Raw genomic sequence first — 11187 nt, forward strand, 5'->3', positions numbered from 1 at the left:
TGGTTGAAATGGATGAGCCAATGAGAAGGCTGCAAAGGATTTCCAACTCATTTCCTCGTTATCCACAATACACATTCATTCTATTACTGAATATTCGAATGAAAAATAAAATATTCATTTTGTATCTTATTAAGGATTTGACATTTGGACGGTCCAGATTTTATGTTCTTAAAGCTTTGCCTTTTGGACAGTCGAGGCTTCGAAGGATATTGACTAGAAACAGATCAGAAAAACAGAAACTCATTCGGGTGGTCGAGAGTTTTCGTCACCTCGTCTTTTTGTTTGAGCACTAATGTGCATCTAACTGTTTAATTGTCTATGCAAAAATTGTTTCAATTCGAAAAGAATCATGATTTTCATTTTTTTAAATAGTCCAATAATAAAATCTTGGGTAAAGTATAGTAATGGTCACTGAACATTTCCGAAGCTTGCATTTAGGTCCCCCAACTTTTAAAACTTACAATACAGTCCCCCAACATTTATTCCGTTTGCAATATGGTCCTCCAACTTAAACCACCGTTAGAAATTAGGGTAAATTATATAAAAGGTTATTGAACTTTTCAGACACTTGAATTTAGGTCCCCCAACTTTTAAAACTTGCAAAACAGTCCTCAATTTCATTCTAAACCCCAATTTCCAAAGTAATTCAATTTCATTCTAAACCCTAAATTCCAAAATAATTCAATTAAATTCAATTATGTCAGATTTATTATTATTTAATTTCATCTTATTTCATGTGATACGTATTTTTTATATAAATATAATAGTATAATTCTTATCTGTTGAAGAAATTTTTTAATTAAAAAAAGTAGTTAGGATATAGAAGAGGTTGAAAATAATTCGAATTTTAAATTTATAAAATGTTATTTTGACGTATAAATAAAAGTGTAAACTACTAGGTTGACAACTTAACTATCTAGCCCTTTTTACTTTTGTCATCGATCTTTTAAATTTATCAATCATACAACATAATTATTTAACTGTTTCAACTAAGCCACTAGTCGTTGCCAATTGATACAAATGATGAAGTGGCAGTTAAAAGGAATTGACATTATTATACATTTAGTCTTTATTATTTATATAATCAATTTGGTCCTAAATTAAATAGAATTTAATAAATTAATCATTTAATTAGGATCTGACATGTGTTAGCACATGATCATGACACGTGTCATTGATGACACATGTCACCACCTAATTATTTATATATGCTATCAATTTGGTCCTAAATTAAATAAAATTTAATAAATTAATCATTTAACCAGGATCTGACATGTGTTAACACATGATCATGATATATGTTATTGGTGACACATGTCACCACCTAATTAGAAGAAAATTAAGTTACAAAGAAGTAAAATTTGGGTCTTGAGCAAACTCAAACCTGAGTCACGCAAATGAAAGATACAGGGTGGAGCCACTAAGCTAACACCATCGTTTGTGTTAAGAGATATACAATAATACATATACTAATAGTATGACCAATGCCAGAAAAAAAGAATATAATGGAAAATGGAAATAATGAGATTTGAACTTCGGTAAAAAATTTGAAAGCAATAAATGATGGGAAAATATTATATTTTTTTACAATAAAAATATTATATTTGATAAATTGTTTGATAGATTTAATATATTTTTTAATATTAGTTGATACAATATTTTAAAAGAATAAATTTAAGATTTATATATTTTTAAACTAAATTTAATAATTATATTTTTCATATTTATAATTCATGATTATATATATAATCTTAAGTTGAGTATTTCTAATATAATTAATAATTTTAATTTCTTATTAAAAATAAAATATTCAAAAAATATAAATGATTCATACATTAATATATGAATATATTTTTTTATTTATACATCTAAATATAAATACATTTATATAAATATATTTTATTCGTATATTGAAATATTTTGATTAAAATATAAACATATTTTAAATACTAGTTTATACAAGAAAAATAAAATATATCAAAAATATAAATGATTCATACATTTAAATATAAATTGAATCATTTATATTTTCTATACATCTATATTTAATAAGAAAATAAAATTATTGGGGGACTGTTTTGCAAGTTTTAAAAGTTGGGGACCTAAATTCAAGTGCCTGAAAAGTTCAATGACCGTTTATATAATTTACCCTAATTTTCTAACAGTGATTTAAGTTGGGGGACCATATTGCAAACGAAATAAATGTTGGGAGATTGTATTGCAAGTTTTAAAAGTTGGGGGACCTAAATGCAAGCTTCAGAAATGTTCAGTGACCATTACTATACTTTACCCTAAAATCTTTTAATTACTAAATATAAGTTGATGATTAACAATCGGTTAGTCCAATGAGATGAAATATAAATTCTCTTAAATAATCATCTATAATTCAAATTTTAATGTTGTGAATGAAATAAATTACATTATAAGAATGTAGTAAATGTACGACAACTTAGTTTCGTACCAAGTACTAAATACGTCCCCAACATGGCTACAAAACGGATATAGTTTGATACGTACTGAGACATCCCATATTTAAGGTGTACAATTGAAATTTATTGAGTACGTTGAAGAGATTTTCAGAATATATCGGGGAGGATATTTGATCTTCATGCGTGTACTCAAGATTATTTTTAAGATTTAAATAATAAAAAAGGGATATAGATGAATTATGATATGATTTTATTTTTTAATTAAGATATAAATTAACATTTAATTTCTCTTAAAAAGAATTATTCTTCTGATATAAAAAATTGGGGAACTACCTTTGGTATCAAACTCCATTGCTCTAATTCTTTACTTTCAAAATGCTTGGACAACTGAATTCATCATCTTGATGTGATAGAAAGCAGAGTACTTATTTTTATCGTGTACTCATTTGTCAGTTTGGTATAGCTTTAAATAGAAGACTTTTAAAGATGTAGAAACAAATTTTTTAAAGTTATGTATAAAAGTGTAGTTTAAAATTTAATTATTTGAGATTGATATTAAAAGGTGAGTTTGAAAAGATAAAATGTCAATTATAGATATTATATTGTAAATTAAAAACATAACATTTAAAATTATATTTACATTTATACAGAACCGGTCTTGACTATTTTTTCTCGGGCGAAATAAAAGAAATGGACCCCTAATTAAAAAAAACTAAAACAATATAATATAAATTTTATATTATTTTTTATTAAAATAAACAAATAGTAATTCATTATGATCTAAAAAATGTTCAAAACATATTAAGCATACACAAACTTATAAAAAATATTGTCTTCGAACATTTTTTATACAAAATCATTGATGATAGTGTCAACATCAATGCTTTGTAACATATGTTTTTCAATACATAGCATAGTTACCCCATTCAATGTTTCTTGTGACATTGTTGACCTCAAGTATTTTTTCAATAATTTCAACTTTAAAAAACTCTTTTTTCCGGATGCTACCATCACCGACATTGCTAATAGGATTGAGTAAGCAATTGAAACATTAGGTAGCATTTTGCAGCTTTAACAAACTTAATAATTTCAAGCACTGACATGAACACATTTGGCATAGTCAATTGCAACACTTTCATTTCAAAAAAAATCATTTGTATCAACATCCAACATATTACGAGAAAAAATAATCTTAAAATTATTGCAACATTCTCCTAATTTATTATCATCCAGTGACTTCAACCTCATAGAATCAAATAAAAATCCAAAACAATTTTCAAAAACCTTTAACTGATCGAATCTATCTTTTAAAGAAGCAATCGTCATATCAACAACAACAACAAAAATAATTAACTCTAAAAGACTCCTCTACTTATTGCATTTCTTCATCATTATTATTCTCATTCTCATCAAATTGTCTTTTTCTAATAATACGCCATTTAGTTGGAAAAATCAGCTCTATGTTCATATCCAATGCAAGACTTTTGGCAATATTTATACTAGCTTCGAACCCAATGTTCCTATAGTTTTCAAAATATGACATTACACCTTCCAACTCCTTTATTGTAGTATCAATGCACATTGATATAGATTGTAATTTCTTACTCACCATATTGATAGCAAATAAAATATCATACAAGATAACCATTCCAAGTAAGAATTCAAAGCATTCAAGGGCACTAGCCAAACTTTCTGCTTCCTTTTTGCTTTAGCATCATTACCACAAAATTCATATAATTGTAACAAAGCTAATTTTATTTTAGGAGCATTGCATTTAATAACTTTGAAACTTTTAATTCGATTTTTCCATCGAGTACCAGATAAAGATTTCATAGTTTCTAGAACATTATCACATAAAAATTTTCGCCTTTTGGTAGAACTTGTGAACAATGAACATATATGTTGTACAATCCCAAAAAATAATGAAATATCTTTGACACAAGAATGTGTCATATCAGAAAGAGAAATATTAAGATTATAGCAAGCACATGACATATATAAAGCTTTAGGATTTATTTCAAGCAATATCTTTTGAATTCCTTGGTGTTTTCCTTTCATATTAGAGCCATTATCATATCATTGGCCCCTCATATCATCAACATTCAACTCAAGAGATTGTAATGTATTTACTAATTCATTAAAAAGTCCTAATCCAAATGTATCATCCACTTTCAAGAACTCTAAAAAGTATTCCTCTATTTTTATTTTGTTGTTTGTCATCTTTACGCATCACACTATTAGAGTTATTTGTTCTTGATGACTTACATAAGGGGTACAACCAAGAATAGAAGAGAAATACTTTGCCTCTTGAATTATCTTTAGAATAGAAGTTCTAATACTATGAGCAAAAAAAGATTAGTTCATTTTGAATTTTATGATCAATATAATGATAATGAATATTTTCATTTTGAATACGTCTAATATGGTCTTGCATAGGCAAATCAAATTTGTTAATCATTTCAATTAACCCCAAAAAAATTTCATTACTCTCATCATAGATTTTCTCACTAGATCCTCGAAAAGCTAAATTATTTTTAGAATGACATTTTAACACTTATTATTCTTATTAAAATTTGCCTACAACATTCTTTCTCTTTTGAAATTCAATTCTCTTATAGGTCCCTTTTCAACTAAAATATCTCTAGATTTATTATCAAGATTATCCTAATTTCTAGGATCATAAATGTCTAAAGGAGGGATTAAGTTTTGATCAATCACAACATCTTCAACATTAAACTTATTTTGTGCATGACTATGGTCATTTAAATTAAAAATGTCATCATCTATATGATTTAAGATATTGTCTTGGTCATTTGTATCAGTATCACCCACATTGGTATAATCTAAAGAATTATCAAGATCATTTAAATTTACAACAACATCATTTAAATTTTCATTAGAAGGTTCTCATATTTTGTTTTTAAAGAATGGCTTAAATGCATATTTTCCCCTTGATCTATACCTTTTCTATTAAGTTGTCTCTTGAAGTATTTTTCGTATCATTTTGCTCCCTCAACTAAAAATCATTATCCCTTTTGCCCAAAATCATATAAAATCGATAACCAATCAAAATATGACACATCAACTCCTATTTTTTATTTTCTTTATCTAAATAAATAAAAATCAATTAATAAAATAAAATAATAAATACAATACCAAGATTGCCCCTCTTCTATCTTCCCCTTGCCCGCCTATCTAATCGCAAGCTTCCTCAGCTTCTCCATAAACAGGGTCGGTAAATTACTCCATAACTTACCGTTTATTTGAGCATCATTCAGATTAAACTTTACCAGAAACATACATTACTGCTAAGATTAGATTAAGAAAAATAGAACATTCAAAATTTTCTTACACTTATTTTCTTTTTCTCACACGACAATTAGTACAAAAAGAACTTAAAAATCACCAGAGATTAAACTTAATAGTGGTTAGATACCCATGGAAGATCCTAGTGTTTAGCTCTAAAAGAATAGATTAAGCATAAACATAGCCACAAGAGAGAGCCATTAAGAACAACAACTTGTTCTTCTTCACCCAATTTTCTCCTTTGATTCTCAACCGTTGACCTTTGCATCAAAACTTCTCTTCCCAGTGACATCAACCTTTGCTTCAAGTTGTCCCCTAAATTTTTATTGTTATTTGATGATTTTTGATTTCTTGTCTTCTCCCTTCTTTAACCCTATGATTGTCCCCCTCTTCTTCCTGCTCCTGATCCCGCATGCATTGCATAATGACTGGAAAATTGAAATTAAAATATTACACAAAACAAAGCAAAAATCAAAGATTAAAGATCAAAAGATGTTGAATCGATTAATACCTTTGGACCAGTTAGGGGTTTGTTCATTGAAGGCGCTTTGATTTTGAGATCCCTTTGGTGAAATCATTTCTGGGTTTTTCGAAGAGAGAATGGGAAGTTAAGCTCACGATCAAATGAAGAACACCGATGATCACTAACTTTTTCACTTGGATCCAGCGTGTATACTTGGTTTTTCAAAGATCTGAGGTTGTCTAACAAATAAATCTCAAATGGGTAGTGAAGTTTTAAGGGAAAATGGATCAAAATATGGGAAACCCAGATGGAAACTGATTAGAAAAACAAGAAAAATAAGTAAGACTAAACGAAAAGAGGAAGGGAAACAATGGTGCTGGGGTTAGGGAAAGGGTTGGTGTTACGCTGAAGGTGATTGTGGGGTGGGGGGTCATAGGTGTTGAGAGGAGGGGTAATTTTGGTATTGTATTTATTTTATTTTATTAATTGATTTTTATTTATTTAGATTAAAAAATAAAAATTATGAGTTGAGATGGCATATTTCGATTGCTTACCGAATTTATATTTAACGGAGTTAAAAATTTGGGACAAACAAAATAATGATTTTTAGTTGAGGGGGCAAATACCTTAAGGAGCACATCGGTAAAAATGGTAGATTAGGGGGGAAAATGTGCATTTAAGCCTTAAAATTTTGTCAAGAGCTCCCTTTTGTGGCCAAATTGGCCAAATATGGTACCCGATAAAATAATTTGGCCTAATAGAGCACCCAAATATTCAATTTGGGATCTACGGCAAATTGAACAGTCCTCATGGAACTCGTCACGTCGACATGACGAGTTCCATGAGATATAATTTTTAATGGGCCGTGTCATGTAGGCTCTACAACCGGAATAAAAAATATTTCTTGAGGGACTCGTCACTCCGGCATGACGAGTTCCAATCACCAATTGTGCTTAACAACCCAGTCTACTGATATGAGGTCATAAAAACCCCTTCTTGAGTGACAACATGGGAACACAAGTTGGAGAGAAATAAATTATAAGTTTCCTCCGATTCATTTTTAACAATTGCGAAGACAATAGAGAAAATATTTATGTCTACATCTTGTGCAACGACTATCATCAAGACGTGTATATAGAGCCCATACAGAAAAGTTCCATCGACTTGAATCATTTGTTTGCAAAATCTAAACCCTTCGATAGCTGGCTTAAACGCCCAAAACAAGCCACCAAATATTCTCTTCCCAAGGATAACGTCTCCCTCAAGCGTGACAGCAGGAAGAGTATAGTACTTAACAATGGTTTCAGGGATGAAAAATTCCATTGCTTGCAGCAGACGTGGTAGCTCATTATTTGACAAATCCCAATCACCATACAACAAGCTCATTGCTTTCCGTTTAGCCATCCATGCCTTGTAATAAGTCGGAACATAACCAGATGTATTCCGAATGGATGCCACTAACACAGAAACGAGAACTCTTGGATTTTTCCACCAATAGCTTCACATAAGAGCATATGACATCCGAATCTAAATGTTTGTTGTCTTGTGTCAAGGAGATTATTGTACATGTGTGCTCTGCATTGAACATTGTGACTTCCCACAACATCTTCCGTTGTAGGTATGATACTTATATTCTCTATTTACAGCCAACATCATGGTGTAGACACCTTACAAAATAAGTTTTTTGATCTGACTCCGCGACATAGAATTGAAGATGTGCTTTGATACAGTACTCATTGATTGCTAGTTGTGCCACTTTTTTTTTGTTTCAAATTGAGACTCAATAACCAATTCAGATAACCCCTCGTCTGAAAAACCCTAGTGGGCAGCATATAACTCTATAATATCAAATATTTTAGGATTTCGCATAGCATCGCAATTAACGTCATGCATTGCAACTACATGATGATACCAAGGCAAATCATGATGATTGAATTCAGGTTGAGGGTCTGTCATTGCCCAAACATTTGGAGCATTCTGCAATCCTTGACATCGTGAAACAGTTGCCTCCCATACATCCACCTCAACATCCAAACCTTGTCCCTCTGAAGCAGCCTCAACAATATCATACTCATAAACTAATGTTGTGTCATCATCGTCTACCAACGAAACAATGTCTTCATTATCCTCGCTAAATTGAGCAAGGCTTTCACCGAACCGTCCAACAAGGTTCTCATCACTATAACTTCCATGTGGTTGAGAGGGTCCTGCTTCTTATGTTCTTTGAGCTGGTATTGATGACGTCGAAATATCAGTTGTATTCATCATTTTGACATACATCTCCACCATATTATTATCCGATGATTGATGAAGTCCATGTTGAAAGTCAAAGAAAATGGTTGATTTCTTCAACATAGTGGGCGGCTAATGGAAGCAATAATGGACGGGTGATTTGTAAAAAATAGAAGCTGCAAATGGGGCAGCTGAAGAATTCAAAGGCAGCACTAAATTGTTGAAATTAGTAATGGGTAAATTACACTTTAGGGTATTTTCAAAGATTAGTCCCTAAGCTTCAACTATAAATACCCTAGCTCATTTAGCTTCAAAATCATCCCAAAATCCCAAATCATTTCTTTTTCCCAATATTAGAGAGCTTTCTTATGAGTAGTGAGTGTTTTGTAAACACCTGTAAATTTGCTCTTTTAGTAAAAGAACTGCAGTAGTCCGGAGACGTAGGCAAAATTGGCTGAACTTCGTTATCAATTTCGGGTATTATTTTTCCGCTTTTATTTCGCTTTCTCACTAATCTGGTTATATGAAAATTACTCGTACTCGTTTATTTCCCAACAATCCAACCATAACAGCAACATCGTCATCATCATCAAGCTGAACTTTTCCATATGTCATTGGATTTGATGAGATCAGGTGCTGATAACTTAAACATGAAACAGAAACTCCAAGTTTTCTCTCAATTTTTTGCTTCATTGGCGATGAGATACATCTACATGGAACATCATATTGACTGGACTGTCTGACTTAAACAAAACACCAACATCAGTTTGTAGAATTTTGCTATTATAATGGACAACTGTGAAGAATTTGTTGCTCATTGTTTGAAATGTTTTTGGTTAGATGAAAGGAGTTTTTTTGTGTAGGAGATTGAAGAAGAAAGAAGGGTGCAATGTAAGAGATTGAATATGATGTGCACAACTTAAAAGGGAAAACATATTTTTTTCCCGTTGGAATTTGTCACACTGGCGTGACGAGTTCTCTTGAAATTTTAAAAAAAATTGACCGTTGAATAACAGTCAATTCAACAGTGAAAAAATTCAAAATTATACCCATTGGAACTCGTCACGCAGACATTAAAATATATATTTTTTAATTTTCTTTTAAAAAATTTCCATATAAAAAAATTATTTTTATTGAGAATTTTTTTATTCCGGTTGTGAGCCCACATGACAGGACCCATTAAAAAATTATATCCCAATGAACTCGTCATGCCGGCGTTACGAGTTCTATGAGGACTGTTCAATTTGTCGTAGATCCCAAATTAAATGTTTTGGTGCTCTATTGGGCCAATTAGATTCTCGTGTACCATATTTGCCCAATTTGGCCCCCTTTTGTGATTCTATAAACTCATATATTTGTTTTTTTCTTTTTTCATTACGAGAAAAATGTTTTTAGGCAACATTATATGCAATGCAATTAATGTAGAAAAGAACAATAATACCTGTAAAATGGAGAGATTCTCGATCGAAGTATTTATATACAAAATCTGCAACACCGTAATGAATGAACTCTGAAATAAAATAAATAATATATATTAGAATTTTAAAAATCAAATATTCGATCATAACATAATAAAATATATTTTAAAAACAAACCCAAGAACTTGATCATAAAATATCCCAAAAGAAATAAATTTTAACAGAATTTTACCTTCAGAGTTATACTTGAACTTGGAATTGAATTGAAAAGTCATAATAGTAATTTTCAGATGAATTTTGAGATAAAGAAAAAAAATGTAGGTTAATTATATTTAAAATTTTCTCTCCTCTTTGAGTTTTATAGAGAAAAAAGATAACTGTTAATTATAGTTTGGAAATTTTAAAAGATAACTGTTGACAAGGTTTGATTGGATTTTGTTTTTAAATTTAAAAATATAAATTTAATAATAACTGTTAATAAAAATTAAATAAATTAAATTGAACAGTAATATAAAATTCTAATAATCACAATTTATGAAAATTAACGTTTTGAAAATACATCGTAATTCGCAGGAAATTAACGTTTGGTAGTTCAGTTAGTAGAGTTTGTGGCTTAAAACATTTGGCAATTAGTAAACTTTGTGGCTAAAAATCATTTTTGTGGGAATTATCATTTAAGGACTTGACAATTACTTGTTTGAAATGGTTACAGTGAAGTTCAAACTAAAATTTATGGGGCCCACCAAGATCTCCTGATCCACGAGTCCAGCCCTTGCAACAGCCAGTTGTGTCCCCTGACATCTTTTTGACACACCAACAAACTTTATTGCTAAAATTCATCTTAAGAGAATTAAAATTTATGGGTCCTAGGTGGGTGTCCCTTCAGTGGCCCTACATTTATATATGAATCGTATTAATTTAAATTATAATAAATTAAAAAAAATTATTATATATGAATTATATTAATTTAAATTATAAAAAAATATAAAAATATAAACAAAAATATAATTATAATAAAAATCTATTTTATATAATTCATTATTAATATTTTAATAAATGAATTAAGAATTTTATTTATTTATTTTAAATAATTAAAATAAATTATTAAAAGTAATAAATTATTTTTTAAGGATGTTAGTATTACATTACTAAAATAAAATATAAATACATAATTGAGTGGAGCTCATACATTATTAAGGGTAAAATTATAATTTGCTTTTAAACGTAATGTTAAAAATGAAAAAGTTAGAAATCCTAGCTTCGGTTGGTTTGAAATCACCGTTTTTATTGTAATTTTTAAATTTTTTACATGTTTGACATTGATTTTGCGGTCAAACTG

Source organism: Hibiscus syriacus, unplaced genomic scaffold (genome assembly GCF_006381635.1).
Source record: "Hibiscus syriacus cultivar Baekdansim isolate YM2019G1 unplaced genomic scaffold, ASM638163v2 tig00110847_pilon, whole genome shotgun sequence".
Classification (NCBI taxonomy): domain Eukaryota; kingdom Viridiplantae; phylum Streptophyta; class Magnoliopsida; order Malvales; family Malvaceae; genus Hibiscus; species Hibiscus syriacus.